Source organism: Triturus cristatus, chromosome 3_1, assembly GCF_964204655.1.
Source record: "Triturus cristatus chromosome 3_1, aTriCri1.1, whole genome shotgun sequence".
NCBI classification, from domain to species: domain Eukaryota; kingdom Metazoa; phylum Chordata; class Amphibia; order Caudata; family Salamandridae; genus Triturus; species Triturus cristatus.
Genome location: NC_140583.1, coordinates 865,912,908 through 865,933,550, shown reverse-complemented (window position 1 = coordinate 865,933,550; position 20,643 = coordinate 865,912,908). Strand labels below are relative to the sequence as shown.

The 20,643-nt window shown below is 50.3% G+C and overlaps 1 protein-coding gene across 10 annotated transcripts in view; it reads right to left on the bottom strand.

Annotated features, from left to right (window-relative positions):
• TLK1 (tousled like kinase 1) overlaps positions 1–20,643 on the bottom strand; it is a 967,987-nt gene that overhangs the window by 222,737 nt on the left and 724,607 nt on the right. The gene's annotated exons all lie outside the window — the stretch shown is intronic.

Below are 20,643 nucleotides of genomic sequence, written 5' to 3'. Positions count from 1 at the left end.
CCTCTGCATCTTCTACCCTCCGCTGTAAAGAGAATATTCTGGCCCTCAATCCCTGCAGTGGGTTGTGAGTTCTTGTATCATGGGGGCCACATCGTGGTTAGAGAGCACGCAATATCTTCCACCCTTTCCGGCAACTTCCTATGGTCCGCGCGGAGTAGGTTGTAAATACAGCGTTTATTTTGGACTGTATGGTGGTTTTAGTGTCCAGGATTGCCTGCAATATCTTGTCTAATTGTTGAGGGTAGCCTTGAGGTTGCTCAATACTCTGCCCCCCTTCCCCATGCCTGAACAGAACCATGGTCAGGTAAACCCCATTGGGTGGGATTTTTGGCGGGTTTGGGGTTCACCATCTTTCCCATGTTAATTAGGGCTGCACATGGCTGCCTTGCCAGTCTGCAGAGGGTGTTCTCGGGCGGACACCCCCTGGCCAACTCCCAGCTTGCCGCGGTGTCCAGGCTGCACCCGCCGGAAGACCTGCTTGGCGCTCGCAGGAACAGCCGGCTCCCAGCTCCGTGGCAGCCACGCATCTATTGTAGGACGGCTGTCCTCTGGGTGTCGGATTTCACGGTCTCTAAAGTGACAGACCACTAAGGGCCACCAGCCGGTGCTGCATTCTATATGAGTCGCTTCGGATCTCAATGCAGGGTTCATGCCACCGGGGGAGCAGCAGGCCAGTTCTAGTACTTCCAGTCTCAACCTCCCAATCCAGGCTGCCACCTCACGCCGCCATACCTCCAGGCCCATGCCTCTTCTCATCCACTACCAGACGGGCTACTTTGGTCCCACAGGGGTCTTCCGCATCTATACACTCTACACAGCCCACGATCAGGAGCCACGTCGCAGCCTCTGTTCGCACAGCGCCAGTGCCTAATCTGCTTGGCAGAACCATGCCCAACTTTCTTTGGCTTATATGGGGGAGGGGGGGTTTGGGGGAATGTCTCAATTGATAAAGAATTACAGCAGGGCTTGGGCGGAGTTCAATTGGTCGCCATCTTGGGCCACCACACCGCAAATCTGGTATTTTTTCCTGTAGGTCTCCTTGGCTCTGGACCAAAGGTTTTAAAATATTTCCAACTTTTGACTGATGACCAAGCAACATCAGAAGTACTGCTAAGCCCCCAGGACCTCAGTGGGGGCACCTAGACACAGTCAGACTGTCAAGTAGAGGCCACCAGCAAAGTGAAGGGCAAGTTCCAGTTGCCAATAGTCAGCTGGCAAATGTAGGGGAAAGGCCTCTTGCAGGTTTCTGTGTCCCTGTAGCTACACAGGAGGTCAGTAAACTGACCCTTGGAGTCCACTTCTTTGTCTTTGATACAAGATTGGGAGGAGATGTGGTCTAATGGCTAGGGCGGTTGATCTCAAATCTGGTGAACTGGGTTAGAGTCTCTGCAATGACTCAACATCCCGTGATTTTAGGCAAATCAGTTAATCTCCCCGTGCAGAACAACCACCCAAAAAATGTATGTGTCCTTGTGTAAGGCAACTAGTGCTAGTGTAAAGCGCTCTGATAAGTTCGGGTCAAGTTCGCGTTATGTAAAACTCAGTGGAGAAGTGAAAAAAAAAAAAAGACTGGGAGCCGGTTCAGTCATTCAGAGCTGCTCACAGGTCACAGCCAACAGGTCCAGTCCTCTTCTGTTTTTCCACAGGTCAAGAAAGTGTTCTCCCGAGAGTTCATGGGGATGCCACATTTATGGCTGGCACCTGCGAGTGGTGGCGACTCCTGGGCACACCCTAACCAATTGGGTATAAGTTCCCAGGAGCAATCCTACCCACTTTTAAAGGTAGTTTGTTTGCCTTACTATAAACAGGGCCAAATTGCCTTGAGTCAGTGCATTTGCAATATGGGCGAAGTTTTTTGCCACAATAAACTTGGGCTCTGAGGGATGTGGGTGTGTAGGAGAGTGCAATATGGTAATCCTCAATGTCCTCCCACATTCAAGACTAAAATTCAGTTTGAATCAGGCCCTGTACCCACATGAAACTAGTAGACAGAAGTCTGGTTGGACAAGGCAGAGTTAATCAGCACCTACACAGAAGATACACAAGCCCAGTCCTGGAATCCTGTTCTCTCCCTCTCTCAACTGCTCCATAGCCTTACATGTGGCTCCAAGTAGACCTGTCAGACAAGATTTGACACAGTGGTGTCAAAAGGATTCAGCCCACCCTGCATATTCTGATGAGCTCAGAGGAGTCATCTCTGCCCATTTAGGTCAACCTACTGTTTAGTTGATGGGAGGAATTTCACACCTTATTCAGAAAAAGTATTCGGTTGGGCAGTTGCTGGAGAGCTAATACAAATCAGCTTTAGTGACGTTGTCGTTGTGGGCCTTGTCACTCTGGGAGCATGCCATTTTTAATGTCATAGGTCCCACTCAAATATTATGCAGCCTACATTTTGGGCAGCAAGGTGTGCTTAGGGATGACTTGGTTAATACTGAAAATCAGGTTTCCCGGGGGCGGAGCTTGCACACAACGAAGATGGCCACTTGAGCTGAACGCTCCGCATCGCCATCACAAGATCCAGTATGTATCCGGCATCTGCGCCACAAAATAGACTGGACTTGGACTGCCGCCTGTACTGGAGGGACTCGGGAGTGCATCGAGCCGTCTCCGGTCCCTGAACTCCCACGCACTACCGTGCAAGCTGGCGTGGCCTGCTGCGGCTCCAGACACTGCCACGATCCCCGGCATGTCATGACGGAGGTGGGGCGGCTCACGACCCTGCAGTCGCATTGCTTCCAGGTGCTTCTGGCATCGGAGAAGAGGCGGCGTGCTTGCACTGAGCGGGTGACGGTTGTGACAGGCTTCGGCCACTGGAAGGTGACGAGACGCACAGTCTCGGAGGATCACAGAGTCGGGAGAGCGCGTGGGCACTAGCGCGCTACCTGGTGGAGCTGCTGTCGATCCTGGGCCTTGAACTGTCACAGACGGAGGCTCTATACCGGGTGGGACTGCGGAAACACTACCCGCTGGCGGCAGTCCCCTAGTGCAAGTGGATGCGAAGCAAGAGCAATGCGGACACCCGGGGCACAGCGAGTACAACGGAAGGCCGGCGGGTGCGGTGAAGGCCGGCGGGTGCGGTGTAGGTGCGGCTGGAGCACCGGCCAGCTTTGCTGCCCGCGTGTGCGGAGGACTGCCTGAGGATTAACACGGCTCCTGTGGCGACAGAGAACTACTTGTTTGGGGGCACTACTGGCCCGAGAAAGTGGAGATGTGCAGTAGGCACCCCTGTTTCCGCTGATGCCAGTGACATGTGACGGTGAACGGACGCCTGGAGGGGACTGGCTGCCTGTAAAAAACTTGGGTGTGAGACTTTGTGATTGCGGTGCCATCTTGTGCAGAGTGCTGTGATACCGGAACTGCACAGGAAGCTACCTAGTGCTACCGGCAAACGGAGAGCCCTCCATTGTTCATACTGGGGGAGGCCAGGTCCATACTCCAGTGGTGGGCTCCCTGCTTTGTGGGTCTGTGAGGAAGGCATCTGAGGAAGTAACTCTCCCTAGTTGAGGCACAGTGCGGCGACGCTTGCTACAAAGGCTAGCTGGGAGCACACACTGGAACTCTAGTTCAACCCCCTGTACGTTTGATCAGATCGGAGCGCCTAAGTGGCCGAGGAAGTCGTGAGGATCGATAGGTGGCCTTAACATGGGGGCCTGCAGGTAGCCCTCAGAGGAGGTGCACCTGCGGGGCGGCAGCGCTGCTGGCTTGTTCTGGTTGGTACATTGGACGGTGATTGTGCATGGAGGCACAGGCCGTGCCTCGAAGAGTTGCGCTCGCTGGTGGTTGCCTGCATGGGTGGTTGGTGGATATAGGCCTAAAATCACATTCGATCAAAGGAAAACGAAGGTGCAGGAGAATGCCAGACAACGGGGACAGCATGCATGACTGATGCAGACGACTACATTCATACCATGCTGGTTGCCATGGAAAAAGGCGTACAGAGCAGCCTCTCTGTTCTGGGCACTAAACTGGACTCCCTCTCGTCCAGAATGGATCAAATGTCTGAAAGAATGGATAAACATGCAGAAAGGTTGGACATGACGGAACACAGGGTCACAGAGGTGGAGGAAGCTCAGACAGCAATGGACACCGAACACAAGCAAATGGATAGAGTGCTGCAGGTTTTGCAGGACAAGTCGGAGGGCCTTGAAGCACGTTAACGTCACAATAACTTGAGGATTATGGGCTTTCCGAAATCGACCCAGACCAGCAATATGGACAAATTTGTCGAGAAACTTATGGTAACACTCCTTGGAAGTAAAACATTCTCTCCCACATTTGTGGCAGAGAGAGCACACTGCTCCCTGGGCTCTCGCTCTGTTCCTGGTGCTCCCGCAAGACCGATAATAGTGAAACTGCTGAAATATCGGGACAGAGATTCGGCGCTGAAAGTAGCCAGGGAAAAACAGACATTACAGTACGAGGGATCTAACATCTCCTTATACCCGGATTTCACGCTACGCGTGCAGGAAGCGTGCAGACTGTTTGCGTCACTGAATCGAAAGCTAATTTAGATTATGCCATGCTGTATCCGGCTCGCCTACGCTTCAACCGGCAGGATCAATCACGAATCTTCTCTGACCTAAAGGCTTTACAGAACCCCTGAAGGAATGGTCCAAAGAGCAGCGTAGCAGCCCGGAGCGGAGTTCCTTGGAGGGAGCGGTTGGAGGCCAATTTGACGATCAGGACTGACCTCTAGTCCACATGAGTCACAGATAAGAAAGAGGCCTATGGGGGAGGTCTGGGTGGGATAAGCCTCTATCTGCATGAGACCGCGAGGAAAGGGTTTGACTGACTGAGATACAAATGACCGGAGGGCACCACATGATTTGTTGTGATATAGTGTTAATTGCAAAGTGGCCAGCTCTTAGTGGGAGTTCTGTGAACACGCTTTCTGAATGAACAAGATACAGGAAGTGGAGGGCGGGTGCGTTCTTTATAGCAGATGCACTATATTTGTTTTGTTGCGGGCGTGGGTGGAACTGGGTCCGGTTGAGACGCATAGCCCTGCTAGGCGAGCAATGTCCGCCCACAAGTGAATTACACTACTTGGGTACTCTATTGAGAGGGGTGGGGTGTATCTTGGGTCAATGTTATGTTGTTTTGAGTTGCTAAACATTGAGGGCAAAAGGGGAGTTTTGGGTGATATTTCGTCTAGGCACAGTTGGGGCGGGCCTGACGTGGGTGGGGGAGGCTGGGGCACGAGACTAGGAAAGTATGGTATTTTTCATGTTGTATTCATGATCACTCATGGTGAACGCACAACCTATCAGTTCCAATGGTTGGCTCGGCAAGGCAGTCAAGACACCCCATGACAGTCCCCTGTAGGGTCCGCATGTGACACAGCTATGGACACGCTTCGAGCACTCACTTGGAACGCGAGAGGCCTTAACGACTACAGGAAGCTCAGAAAGGTCCTGGCTTATTTGACGAGACATGAAACGGATATTGCGCTGCTACAAGAGACACACCTCCCCCTCAATAGTCCCATTCTGCGCGGTAGAGTATTGCATGGAAACATACACGCTGTGGGTTTTACCACACACGCGTGAGGAGAACTTAAATGGGTGAATCCTAGGTCCGCCCTTAAACTCAAGCCATTAGACACGGAAGGACAATTTGTGATTTCCAGGTGTAGGGAAAAGGGAATGGACCTACTCCTAGTTAACATATATGGCCCAAATTTAGATAATTCCGACTTTTATACTGCATTGTCGGACAAGGTTTGCTTCCGGGGGAGGGGCAACAGCTTTGGGGTGGAGATCTCAATTTAGTCAGAAACCCACGGAAGGATAGATCTTGGGGGCCGGAGAGACACATCACTGTGGCAGCAAGAGCGGTAGAAGGCGCAATGGTACAGTTTGACTTATGTGATGTGTGGCATCAGAGGTACCCGAACATAGGGGGATATACGCATTACTCAGCCTATCATGATCCAACATACCCGAATAGATTATTGGCTAGCAGCCAGGCAGTTAAATGAGAGCGCTCGAGCTTGTGAGGTGCTTCCCCGTACACTTTCGGACCATTCCCTGAAACGGTTAGTGCTAGATACCCCCAGGAAGACTATTTCACCCTTAACTCGGAGGTTTCCCCCTTACTCATTGCTTGATGCGGTTTTTAAAGAAGAATTAGCTGTAGCAATTGAAACGTTCTTTGACACAAACGTGGGGTCTGTATATAGCTTTCAGGTGGTCTGGGAGCGGTATAAGTTTATATCCGCGGTGTCACTATGACTCTGGCGATACGCAAACGACTCACTGACCTGGAAAAGACACTAGCGACCTTAGAAAAACAATTTCAGGTTAGAGTGGACGATTAAGTCGTGCAGGAGTTCAAAGTACAGTTATGGGAATATCACGAGGCTGCTGATGCTGAAATAAAGCATCTCGGTAAATACGCCACAGCTCGTTCATACGGAGAGGACGAGCGGCCGGGGTGGTCCTAGCCCAACTACTCTAAAAACGGCAGGAAAAAACAGCAGTCTCAGAGATCAAGTCGGCGGAGGACGACATCCTAACTGAGGAGGCAGCAATTGCCGGCAGGATTCGGCAATATTACTCGGAGCTCTACGCTACTCTTAGCGGAGGCACTGAGGTGGAAATTCTGGACTACCTAACACACAAAGCTACCATGGGTTACAAACACGCATCGTGAGTATCTTATGAGACCCCTGGAGAAAGAAGAAATTATAATAGCACTGTCGAGCATGAAATTGAGTAGTGCGCCAGGAGTAGATGTCCTGTTATTTTTTTATGAGGCGTTCCTGGACTTATTGGTGCCGCAGTTAGCTGCACTCTTCGACGAGATGTGCGTGTCAAGAACAATGCCGTCCTTGATGAGAGAGGCAATTATTGTTGCTATCCTGATGCCGGGCAAGCCCCCAGAAGAGTGCACTTCTGTAAGAAAGTGGGTTTCTGTTGCAGTAACCCCCCCCCCCCCCGCCTTTTTTTTTACCTGATAGCGGATGCACTTTTTCTTGTTGTGCCCTGGGCTCCTGCCAATCAGGTGCCCAGGGCCTGTGTTCCTTCCCTAAAAACTGCCTAACAGCCAAAACCCAATTTGGCAAACCCTGGCCACATGTCAGCCCCCAGTAAATGGTACCCTAGGTACCCAGGGCCTTGTGATCTAAGGGCTGTATCACTCATTGTGCCACCCTTAGAGGCCCTGTACCCTAACACACACACACACACACTGCTCTTGCAGGCTGAGTGTCTGGGTACAAGACAAAACAAAGAGTCGACATGGCACGCATACCTGTGTGCCATGCCCACCACCTACACTGCCCTGACATACATCAGCCACCCCTCTAGCTGGGTGCCCTATGCCAGTGGTGTGGGCACAGGAGCATGAGCCCTGTGCCCCTACAGTAGCCAGGTCCATTCCTGGGCACTGTAAGTGCAGTGCTGCCATTTAAGAGTACATGGTGCTGAGAGCTCGTCAAACACAAACTCCACAGCACCATAATGGCAACACTGAAGACTGAGTAGTTTGATATCAAACTTCTCAGCACATTAAACCCGCATGGATGCCAGTGTGGGATTTAATGTACCAAGCACCCCAGAGGGCATCTTAGAGATGCCCCCTGAAACTTAACCTACAATCCACGTCTCGTCTAGGAGGCTGCCTAAGCTGCCACACAGCAGACCTGTTGCTGGACCCCTGGGTAGGAGAGCCCCATCTCTCCTGGGCCTGCAACAATGCACATCCTGGGCGAGGTGCTAAATCTCCTCCCCCAGGATGGGCAGGGGGAAGCTTCAAAGGCATGCCGCCTCTGTGAGCTTCCCCAGGCCACTGGCAACCCCCACTCTGGCGGGAAGCCTGGCCGGAAACCCTAAATAAGGACAGGGGATGTGCCAGCCTGCCAACCCCCCCCTCAGGTGGGGGAGGCAAGGTGAAGCACATGTCCGGGCGTTCACCATCTTGAAGTTAGGATGCCCTACCCCAATCAGGACTAGGCTACGGCCCCCCTCCCACAGGAGAGAGGCAGAATAGGGGGTGTACCCACCCCAGGACAGGGACCCATTGGTCCCTGCACTTCACCTATCTGTAACGCCCCTAAACTAGTATTTAGGGGCACCCTGAACCTTCCTTCCCCAGATTCCAGATTCCGAAATACAAAGAAGAGCAAGAAGAAAGAAGACCTGCCCTGCAGCTGCTAAGAAGAGGAAGACACCAACTGCTTTGGCCCCAGCCCTACCGGCCAGTCGACCCTCGAACCTGCTCCTGCTCCAACCCGGCATCTCTTGTGGCCAGCAACCACACAAACCCCGGAGGACCTGGCTACCTTTTGGCTCTAAGCACCTGGGGCTCCCATGAGTAGAGGCTCTACTCAAAATCAGCTTCTAATCCCTGGCATCAGCCCGGAACCGCGAAACCCTTCACACTCTGCACCCGCCAAGCCTGGCCTGTGCCGGAGTGAACAAAGTCCACGAGGACAATCCCACGGCGACTGTGACCCAGAGTCTGGCACCCAAGGACTTCCCTCGACGCTCCTGACAACGCCTGCAGCTTCAGAGCCAGGTACCCCCCCAACCGCGATCAACAGAGGGTAAGATTTCCCGACACCAAAAGGCACCCTGGTGCCCTGCGGCCCCCTGTGCCCAACTCCGGGGTACCTACCTATCCTCCAACTACCCAACTCACCTCTCGAAGTGGTGGTGGCACCTGAAGAATCTTCGTCCCCGAGCTTGCAGTCTTTTTCTAAACCGGAGCTTTCCCATTGAAATCAATTGAGCGCCCAAAGGCTCAAAAGCACCCTGCACCCAGTCGCCCGAGTGGCCCTGGCAGTGTAACCTCTACACCTATCTACTTCCCCATTTGCCCTGAGCAAGTGACCAGGATCCCAGCTCCCAGAGCCACGTGGCCTGCTAGTCAGCAGCCACCAACCAAGGCCCCCCTGTCTCCCATAGGAGAACATTGGGCCTAACTCTCTCTGCACCCGGCTGCCCCTGTGCCGCTGAGGGTGAAGCAACTGTACCTACCTGACCCTGGGAGACCCCTGAGTCTATGCCCAGAACCTTAACTTTGCCAGTCGAGAACTTGCCTTAAAGCCGATAACTCAATTTTATCCATAGGATAACTGACTAGTTTTTCCTGAAATTTCTTCTGTGTGTGGACTTTTCAAAACTTAAAATATTCAGCTAAAATCAGCCGAGTAACGAAAACACTCACCTGCAATTAGGTGCGCTCCCAGTGCTGGATCTTGGTGCCCAGCACTGACCCTGAAAAATATTCACAACCGTACTTACCAGTAACCCAATTTTCTTTCATAGGAAACCATTGACTGTTTTTCTGTGAAATTTCTTCTAAGTGATTTCTGCAAACTTTAAATATTCTTTAAAAATCGGATTAAATTGTGAAAACATAATTACTTACCTGTTTTGGATAAAGGTCCCAGTACTGAGTCTAGGCACCCAGTACTGGACTACAAAAGTAACGAGAACATACTATACCTGCAACTTGAATTTTCTTCCATAGGGAGACTGTTTTCTATGAAATATTTTCTAAGTGTCAACTTTTAAAATAGCAAAATATTGTCTAAAAATCACAACAGTAACTAAGTCAACGTTTATCACTTGTTTCCAAGTACAGACCTATGACTAAATCTAGGACCAGCGCCTTGAGACCCTCCGGGTGAGCAGTGCGCTATACAAATGCCTATGATTGATTGATCCAGTCCTGGAATTCCAAAAGTAATTCTAAAAGTAATCTATTGCAAATAACTTGAAACTTCCATTGAACTCAATGCATTATTGTGTTTAAAATTGTGTTGCCTATTGCAACCACTTGTAACTTTCTACAAAAGCCAATTGCATATTGCAAAAGTATTTATATAAAGCATCTCATTCTGAGAAAGTATATTTTAATACCAATTGTTGGTTCTAAAATAAAACAAGCATATTTTTTATATATAAACCATTGGCCTAGAGTTCAGTTATTGAGTGTGTGAGACCATTTGCTGACTGAGTTTGTGCAACAAATGCTTTACACTGTCCTCTGATACTGCCTTCCTGCTCGACCAAGCTACCACTTTAGAGAGTAAGGTTATATCTAACTTCAACCCCTGCCAAACCTCTGGGGACTGTGGACTCTGTACACACTGTACCTATTTGGGAACAGTATATACAGAGCCACTTTCTCACAACTTCCTATCGTCCGCTCTCTTTAATTATTGTTGATATGAAAATATTCGCAAAGATCCTGGCAAACCGGTTAGTCCCTTTGATTCCGCTTCTGGTCGCTCCGGAACAAGCGGGTTTTGTCCCAGGCAGAAACCTAACATAACTTACGAACAGTGTTTGGTGCTATGCAGAATACTCGGCCGGAGACACCGGCAGTAACAGTATTTCTCGATATGGAGAAAGCCTTCGACTCTGTTGAATAGCCCTTTATGCGACAAGTTCTAACTAGGATGGGCTTGGGGCCTGTCTTTCTACAGCCGATAGGGGTATTGTATAGTGCACTCACAGCCAGAATTAAAATTGGTAATCTAGTGACAGACTCTATACCTATTACTAGAGGCACGCGGCAGGGTTGTCCTCAGTCTCCGATATTATACGCGCTGGTGGCCGAACCTTTAGCCTGTGCGCTCCGAGAATATCACAGATACAAGGGTATAAGGTTCCCGGGTTACAAGCTAATCGTATCCACTTACGCGGACGATACGCTCCTATATGTAAGGGACCCTGAAAGAAACCTCTACCCTGTTTTGCGAGAAGTGGTGCACTTCAGAGCGGTGTCCGGACTCCGAGTCAACTGGCCGATCCTATCATATTTCCTCTTACTCGGGCCACGACCCCGTTCAAACCGGACTAGCCGTTGCAGTGGTCAGCAGAATTAGTGAGATACCTAGGTATAAGAGTGCACACGGACTGAGCTAGTATTCAGAGAAAACTACGCGGTGGCTATCAGCAAACTAGAGGATAAAGTGGACTGCTGGATCAGACTACCACTATCCCTGATGGGCAAAGTTTCCATTCTGAAAATGGTGGTACTGCCTCGTTTTTTATTCCTTTTTTCCAACATTCCCATGGGTCTCCCTTGCTCCTTTTTCTGTCAGCTCACAACACTGATGGTGAAGTTGGCTTGGGCTGTCAAGCAGGCGTGAGTCAGATGTTCAGTTCTTACACTACCGTACCATATGGGGGGAGTGGAGGGATGGGCGTGCCCGACTTTGACTTATATTACAGGTCAGCACAAAGTGCGCATCCCTACCACTGGATACATGGTACTCCGGATACCCCACACTTGAGTATAGAAAAAGTAGTGGCCGCCCCTCTTCCATTACCAGCTTTGATGTTTATGCCTGCGGACCGTAGGACGGGGATTTTAGACTCAGTTAATGCGACAACGCACGCGTGGCACAACCTAATAGTTACAGGCGGGTGCCATTCTATACTCCCCGCTCACACCGCTGCATTGGTGTCGCTGGCTGCCCCCGTGCAGGGATAAGGGGGTTACGTGAGCGCTCAACTTGCTGGGAGTGCGGGCCATAGGCGACTTGTTTGAAGGAGGCACGGCAAAGAGCTGGGGGGACCTGGAGACTGTGGATGCTGCACCCACTATTCTTACCAAATTCCAATTCCACAGAGCACGGCAAGCACTGTTGCATATCGAATATGCTACTTACCAGTATGCATCTGTTCTTGGCATGTAGGGCTGCTGACATTCATATCTGTGCATAGATCGCCTCCTAGTGTTGGGTCCGGATGATTGCATATTGTTGTCCTGGAAGAGTCTTCGAAGTATCACGAGATAGGTGGCTCCTCCCCTGGACTACAGTGCGCATGGGCATCCTCAGATTGTTTTTTTCCGCCATTGGGTTTGAGCTGTCCGCCTTGTCCTATGTCATAAAAACGGAGTCGCCTACCCGGATAGGGTCCAAAATCTATAAATTATCCATGTCCTATAGGGAACATCACTACACTAAAGCCCGTTTAGCTTGGCAAAGAGATATGGGACGGGACATAGATGACACTATGTGGACATACTGCTGTAACAGCACGAAGCACATCTCGTAAATGGTAGACACAGACTGATTCACTAAGTATCTCAATAGGGTCTATTACACCCCAGAGAGATTGCACAGATATGGCTTAAGAGATGGGGTGAACTGTGAGCGTTGCAGCACACAGCTAGCAGATTTTCTTCACCTGGCCTGGTCTTGCCCAGGGATTGAATATGCTACTTACCAGTATGCATCTGTTCTTGGCATGTAGGGCTGCTGACATTCATATCTGTGCATAGATCGCCGCCTAGTGTTGGGTCCGGATGTTTGCACGTTGTTGTCCTGGAAGAGTCTTCGAAGTATCCTTGGATAGGTGACTCCTCCCCTGGACTACAGTGCGCATGGGCATCCTCTCCATCCTCAGATTGTTTTTCGCCATTGTGGCAGTGATGGAGTAGATACAGAAAGTGATGACCATGCTTGCAGTAATTCTGAGAGCTGCAGCTGCGACAATCGCCGGGGAGGAGGGAGGGCGATATGAATGTCAGCAGCCCTACATGCCAAGAACAGATGCATACTGGTAAGTAGCATATTCAGTTCGAGGCATGTGGGCTGCTGAATTCATATCTGTGCATAGAATACATAGCAGTGCCCTCTATTAGCGGCGGCTACCCGTGCCAGCTGCAGCGGTCTGAAAAAGTGTTTTGAGAACAGCCTGTCCTACAGCTGCCTGCTGTTTTGACTGCACATCTACGCAATAGTGTTTTGTAAATGTGTGTGTAGTGGACCATGTGGCTGCTCTGCATATATCATGCAGGGGAATATTTCCTAGGAAGGCCATGGAAGCCCCCAACTTACGTGTTGAGTGGGCTCGTGGTGGAATAGTTAATGTGCGTTTTGCCTTTTGATAACAGATTTGAATACACTTAACTATCCATCTGGCTATCCCTGCTTTGGAGATGGCGTTACCTTTGTGGTGTGGGGCAAAGGCAACGAACAGTTGTTTTGTCTTCCTGAATGGTTTAGTCCTGTCGATGTAGTACATGAGGGCCCTCCGTACATCTAGTGTATGTAGTGCCCTTTCTGCAACAGTTTGTGGGTTTTGGAAGAAAACGGGCAGTTCAATAGTCTGGTTCATGTGGAACTGCGATATTACCTTGGGCATGAACTTGGGGTTGGTACGTAGTACGACCCTGTTGGCGTGAACCTGAATAAATGGCTCTTGAACGGTTAGTGCCTGGAGTTCACTAACTCTTCTGAGGGAAGTGATCGCTACTAGGAAGGCCACTTTCCAGGTAAGGAATTGAATCTCGCATGAGTGTAGAGGTTCAAAGGGTGGACCCATCAGGCGTGTGAGGACCAAGTTGAGGTTCCACATTGGAGCCGGTGGGTGACTAGGTGGAATGACTCGTTTGAGCCCTTCCAAGAATGCTTTGATGGCAGGCACTCTGAATAGAGAGAGGTGCTGCCTGGTTTGCAGATAGGCTGATATTGCGGTCAAATGGACACGTATAGAGGTGTACGCCAGATTGCATCGATATAGGTGTAAGAGATAACAGATGATGTTTTGGATGGATGCGTCCAGCGGGTTGATGTCATTATTACCGCAATAAATGACGAACCTTTTCCATTTGGCTGCATAGCAAGCTCTGGTAGTGGGTCTCCTGGCCTCCTTGATGATGTCCATACAGTCAGGTGGCAGGTTGAGATAGCCAAACGCTAGGACTTCAGGAGCCAGATCGCCAGATTCAGCTGTTGCGGATCTGGGTGCTGAACCTCTCCATGGTTCTGCGTCAAATGCGCGGGTTTGATCCGCAGCCTTTGATGCGGCACCACGGAAAGTTCGAGGAAGGTGGTGTACCACGGCTGGCGTGCCCACGTGGGAGCAACTAGGACGAGTGTCAGGGAGTGTTGTCGGAGTTTGCGGGCCACTAGCGGTATCAATGGCGCTGGGGGAAAAGCGTACGCAAATCTGCCGGACCAGTTCATCCATATCGCATTGCCCTGCGACTGCGGATGTGGGAATCTGGCGGCGAAGCTTGGGCATTTTGCGTTTTCGCTTGTCGCGAATAGGTCTATCTCCGGATGACCCCACTGCTGAAAGTACGGTTGGAGTACTGATGGGTGTAACTCCCACTCGTGCATTTGGTGGCTGTGTCTGCTGAGCAGATCCGCCATCTGGTTGTCCTTGCCAGGGAGGTGTTCCGCCATGAGGAACATGTTCCTTTGAATGGCCCACTTCCACATGCTCTGAGCCAGATGAGACAACTGTGGAGAGTGTGTGCCTCCCTGTTTCTGTATGTAGTACATTGCGGTCATGTTGTCCGTCCGGATCAACACGACCTTGTTGCATAGATGTACTTTGAATGCCTTCATGGCTAGGAAGATTGCCATCAATTCCAGAAGGTTGATGTGCAACTTCTTTTGTTGTGTTGTCCATAGTCCTTGCACTGTGTAGTGGAGTACATGAGCTCCCCATCCCTGGAGAGACGCGTCCGCTGTCAGTACTATTTGTGGGACAGGCTCTTGGAACGGTCGGCCCTTGCAAAGGTTTTGTGGATTCCACCAATGCAGAGAGTTGTATGCCCGACCGCTCACCAACACTAGGTCCTTTAACTGTCCTTGAGCCTGATTCCACTGACGTGCTAGGCACTCCTGAAGTGGGCGCATATGTAATCTCGCGTGCGGGACTATGAAGATGCAGGAGGCCATCATGCCTATCAACTGCATAAACACTCGCGCTGGAAGTGAGTGATTGGGTTTGAATTTGGAGATCAGCAGTTGTATGCTGTTGATCCTCACTAAATTTGGCTGAGGTGTGGCCGCCAGAGTGTCTATAGTCGCACCTAGGTACTGTTGTACGTGTGCGGGCTGGAGATGGGACTTTGGATAATTCAGTGAGAATCCCAGACTGTGAAGAAGGTGAATGGTGCGGGACATGTGGCTTGCACATTGCTGGGCTGACTTCGCTTGAACGAGCCAGTCGTCTAGGTAGGGGTAGACGTGTATATGCTGCCTCCGTAGATGTGCTGCCACCGTAGCTAGGCACTTCGTGAAAACCCTGGGCGCTGTTGTCACGCCGAAGGGAAGGACTTTGAACTGATAGTGCTGCCCCTGAACAGTGAACCTGAGGTATTTTTTGTGTGAGGGGTGGATGGGTATGTGAAAGTACGCATCCTTGAGGTCCAGTGTGGCTAGGAAGTCTCCCTGCTTGAGAAGCGGAAGGACTTGCTGTAGAGTGAGCATATGAAAGTGCTCTGAAAGAATGTACTGGTTCAGGGGTCTCAGGTCCAATATAGGTCTGAGCGACCCGTCCTTTTTTGGAATTAAGAAGTAGAGGGAGTACACTCCCGCACCCTGCTCGTGGATGGGTACGACCTCTATAGCGCCTTTTAGAAGCATACTTTGCACTTCTTGCTGTAAGAGCGTTAAGTGCTCTGAGGACATAGGACGGCTTCTTGGTGGTATTGTGGGTGGAGTGGAGGTTAACTCCAGACAGTAACCGTATTTTATAATATCTTTGACCCACCTGTCCGTGGTGATGGAATTCCACGTGGACAGGAACCTTTGTAGCCTTCCCCCGACAGGTGTTATGTGGTCGGGAGGAAGGGAGAGGGCGTCACTGCTTGTTCTTGGGGGAGGACCTGGTGTTGCCGTAGCCGCGTCCTCTGCCCTTTGTGCTGGAGCCACGATATCCACCTCGGGTGTTTTTATCATAGGTGGTCTGTGTATTGCCTTTGTTATATGTTTGTTGTGACCCCTGTCCTCTACCTGCTCCCTTGTTTCCAGGGCGACGAAAGGAGCCGCTCCGAAAGGACTGAGTTTGTAGTGCGCCCATGGACTTTGCAGTGTCCGTATCCTTTTTTATCTTTTCGAGGGTGGTGTCAACCTCTGGCCCGAATAAATAGTCGGGGTTGACGGGCTGGTTCAGTATATTGTTTTGTACCTCAGGCTTGAATCCTGAGATCCGTAGCCAGGCATGTCGTCGCAACATGACGCTTGTGTTTATGGCTCTGGCAGCCGTGTCTGCAGCATCTAGTGCGCATTTGATGGAAGCGTTCGTTAGTAGCTGTCCTTCTCTGATGAGCATTTCTGCGCCTTCCTTGAACTGGTCAGGGAGATGTTGGAATATTTGCTCAAGTGTGTCATAGTGCGCTCTATCATAGCGAGCAAGGAGCGCCTGAGTGTTGGCTATGAGCCATATGTTGGCAGCTTGGGCGGCAACTCGCTTGCCAGAGGTTTCTAACACCTTGGACTCTTTGTCCGGGGGAGGAGCGTCACCTGTTGTTTGCGAGTGTGCCCTCTTGCGTGCATTCGCTACGACGATGGAGTCGAGTGGTAATTGTCCTCTGATGTAAGAAGGATCCCCAGGTGCTGATCTGTATTTTTTATCAATCCTGGGGTTTATCACTCGTGCCCTGGTGGGTTCTTTGAAAATGTCATTGGCTGGTTTGAGGACCCCCTTCAACATTGGCAGAGTCTTTACATGTCTTTCTGAGGATGCAAAGGTGTCCATTAGAAAGTCATCTTCGATGGTATCAGAGTGAAGCTGCACCCCATGGTTATTGGCAGCACGTTCGATAAGAGCATTGAACGCCGCAGTATCCTCCGTAGGAGATGTCTTTGCCCCATAGAGTTGTGGATCCTGTGCATCGAGAGGTGCACTGGGGTCTGCAGGGTCGCCCCAAGTTTGATCAGGGTCCTGCTGGTCATCAGGGTCCGTGTCTACATGGTAGGGGACTTGGTCAGCCATGTAGTCCTCCAATGCGTCTGTATCGGAGCGTGTGGGGGAGACCCGGTGTGGATCCTGGTAGGATGAATGGAAGGGTTCATAAAGGAGAGGTTCCGATTCTGCAGGCAACTTCCTTTTTAGTGGGATCCTGAAAGGGTCCAATGGCGGCTCCGAAGTTATCCTTCGGTCCTGGAGAATCATCCTGCCAGTGCCGGCGTCGATGATACGTGCCGGAGACGTCTCAGCAGGTGTGACCGTAGGTTGGGTGACCCGTGTCCTGAGTTGGAACATTTTTGGGATTGTTGACGGAGGCAAGCCGAAGGTAATGTTGGTCGGCACCGAAGAGGCTGCGGGAGCTCCGACCGAACCGGAGCCCGACGTGTCCTGGAGGACAGGTGTGGTTTTGCTGCCTTGCGTCGCACCAGGTCGTACTTGGGGCGCCTTCGAGGCTTTGGCACCGGCCAGGCTCGTAGAGGCGGCCGTAGATTTTTTCGGCGCCGGCGGGTCATCGAGTCGGGGTGAAGAGATCACCGTCGAAGTCTTCGATACCTGAGGCTTAGGTGTCGTCGAGGGAGCGATGTGAGACACAGCAGGCGGTACGGCCCTTGGTGTCGTCGGTGCCGGTAGCCGAGCAGGTTTGTCGGTGCCGATGGCTTTTTTCCGTTTGTCGACTCCAACGTCGCCCGCTTCAAGTTCGGCACCGAAGTCCCTCTTGGTGCGGTCGGTGCCGACGCGGTGCGCTGGCGTCGAAGGCCTCGATCCGACCAGCGTTACTTTCAGTTTCGGTTTCGGTGGAACCTGAGCAGCTTTCGGTTTCGGTTTTGTGGTAGGGAAACCAGCCTGTTTATGTAGTAATGGCTGCCGCTGAACGTCCGAGGCCGGGCCCGAGGGCGGGGCCGAAGAACTGCGGGATGGGTCTCGGGTAAGGCCCGAAGGCGATCCCTCGACCGGAGCCATAGGCAGTGGCACTGGTGTTTGAACGGTTTGAACAGGTAGGCCTTGTTCATCATTGGAGCTACCTTCTTCGGCCCCGAAGGCCTCCTCGTCGTCTCCTACCTCGGTGTCGTCTTCACCTCTGTGGAAGAGTGACTCGTCTTCCTCGTCCGATCCGGGTTCGTGTTCGGACTGGAGGGCAAGACTTCCAATTCCTCGACGTCTTCGGCCTCGCCGAAGATGTCTGTTGGGGCCGGTGCCGCGTGCTGCGCCTCGAGTCTCGCCGCTCGTCGATTCCGCAGAGTCTTCTTCGAGCGGAACCGGGCACAGGCCATGCATGTTGATTCGTCGTGGTCCGGCGAAAGGCATTTGTTGCACACCGGATGGACGTCGATGTGTGGGTACTTCGCATTGCATACCGGACACCTTTTGAATGGCGTCCTGGATTCCATCGTCGAAGTAGTCGATGGACAGGTAAATGCGAAAGCAGTCGGTGCTGAAAGTTAGTAAACTAACAAATTCTATCGAAACCCGATCGATAAACAGTACCGACGCGAACTAAAGGCCTTTTGGCCTCGAAAAAATATTTTCCTAACTTGAGCTAAGATAGCACATCCGAACCCAATGGCGGAAAAAAACAATCTGAGGATGGAGAGGATGCCCATGCGCACTGTAGTCCAGGGGAGGAGTCACCTATCCAAGGATACTTCGAAGACTCTTCCAGGACAACAACGTGCAAACATCCGGACCCAACACTAGGCGGCGATCTATGCACAGATATGAATTCAGCAGCCCACATGCCTCGAACATCCAATTTTTGGTATTCGATCTTTAATGAATTGGGGCAGGTGGCTGAATTGACACTCACCCCGGAGCCTGCACTTGACCAGTTGGGGTACTCTAAACCGATACCTAAGGGGGCGCGAAGGTTGGTGGACATGGGCTTGCTATTAGCTAAGCGCAGGGTGGCGATCTGTTGGTCACGAGGACCAATCCCCACGATTGCTCAGTGGTCGAGGGACATGCTATATTGTAGCACCCAAAAGGAGAATTTTAGTGACCTTCTCCCACCACGGAACAGACCTTTTGGGAATAGTACAAAACGTACCTAGCAACCAAAGAAGGGGGTCCCGAATCTGCTGAAGAATACCCACAAGAGCTGAGGGGGAATACTTCTGAGGAATAGCTACTTGAGGTTGGGCCTAGTCTTTATACACTGACATGGGTATCATAGCCGGATGTAGTGAGAAGTGCACTTATTTATGGTTTTTCGTGATTACATTGCAATGGGTCCAAGGCTGGGGGGCTAGTAAGGGGGCAGGGGCAGTGCAAATCGATAATGTGATGTCACTGGATATAAACTGTCTGCTGACCTTTGGAATTATGCTGTAAGTTCTTTGATCACCATGTGTCATTGGAATTGCCATACTTAAAGTATTGAGTCTCATGTTTGTTTTGGACAAAAACCTAATAAAAAGAAAAAAATGAAATCAGGTTTCCCTACCCATCAAAAGGGTGTTTTTGACTATCTTTGTAGCAAGATTCAAGCTGCTGCTGCACGGCTACACTGGGTAGGCCTGAAACCATGTTTTCACTGCCACCATCGTGGATGGCACAATACATGCGGCAGCCTACAAGTAGTATTTAACTTTCCATGCCACAGGTTTATTTCTGCACAATACACTATTACCTGATGGGAAAGTTAAATTAACCCTCTCAGGTTTTAAGCCAATTTCAACATTTTTGAGAGGGCAGAGCATACACACTAGGGAATGGATAGAATTGTCCCACTGTTGGAGTTCAAAATTATCAGCAGGTGAGCCCACCCAAATAAATGAAAAACAAACTGACAATCCCAAAAGGGGTCACTTTGCGAGTTCTATGCCACATACTCAGGTAATTGCATTAATAAAAACTTTAAATAAACACTCTCAGGAACAGGGTTTTTTTTTACTTCAAACTTTTTTATTTTATTATACAGGATGTAACAGACCGCACATTCATACTGCCCTAATTCCCTGAAGACATGAACGAAACAGCATGACTAAGCAAAAGTCAACCTGGGCATTTGAGTGCATTACTTACCCATACAATGTTCACAATGTTTTTTAATTCTAACTGCTATTTAAGAAGCAAGGAAGACTCTTTAGCCATAAGATGTGAAATCAAATAGCGTTCTCTTAGAACCAAGCGTTTATAGGATATCACACATGGCAGATACATTTTATGCTGATTAACAATGACAGACGGCATGACAGAGAAATTAATTTAAAAGTTTTATGATTTGCTTTTTGGTTTTGTAGAGCACTCGAATGCCCTGAGGCGTCTGTGCAGCTGCTGTCTTTAGGAGGAGGCGCTGCAAAGAAAATAAGTTACTTACCTGTAACTGCCGTTCTCCAGTATTGGTATTTTTTTTTTATAGATTTACATGATTGAATCATTCCCCGTCGATTCAAGCATGTGAATCTATGAAATATCCAATACTGGAGAAATCTAGTTACAGAAAATTCAGGTTTTAAGTGGTTTTCTGAAAGACAAGAGATCTGGGCTATTCTTCAGGGTTATGGGGAGAGAGTTCCAGTTTTGTCGTTCCCAGAAGAAACTTCAACCTCCCCATGAGGCTTGTTTACTCCTTGGCACCAGCTAAAAATGGCTGTAGATGATCCAAGTTACCTTCACGGAGTACACCAGGTAAATGTGTTACATAAACAATTTGGGCCTACTTTATGTAATGCTTTATAAGATTTCTGTTGGAGGAGAAAAAGGGTTCATTATGGCATACAACTTCAGCAAGCAAAGCAACTTATGGCAAGTGATGTGTGCTGACAAGGGATGGTCTGATTCTGCCGCAGTGGTCTACAAGTATGTATATAATCATAACCTTAGAATATGGCTTGCAAAAACAGAAAGTGATCTGGAGTCTGTGGTTCGTTAACATCCGCCCTCTTGAGAGTAATGGACATGTTGTAAAATGTTCGCGGTCCCCTGCCTCCAAGAACACTTCAATCTGCACTTAGGTTACTTCAAA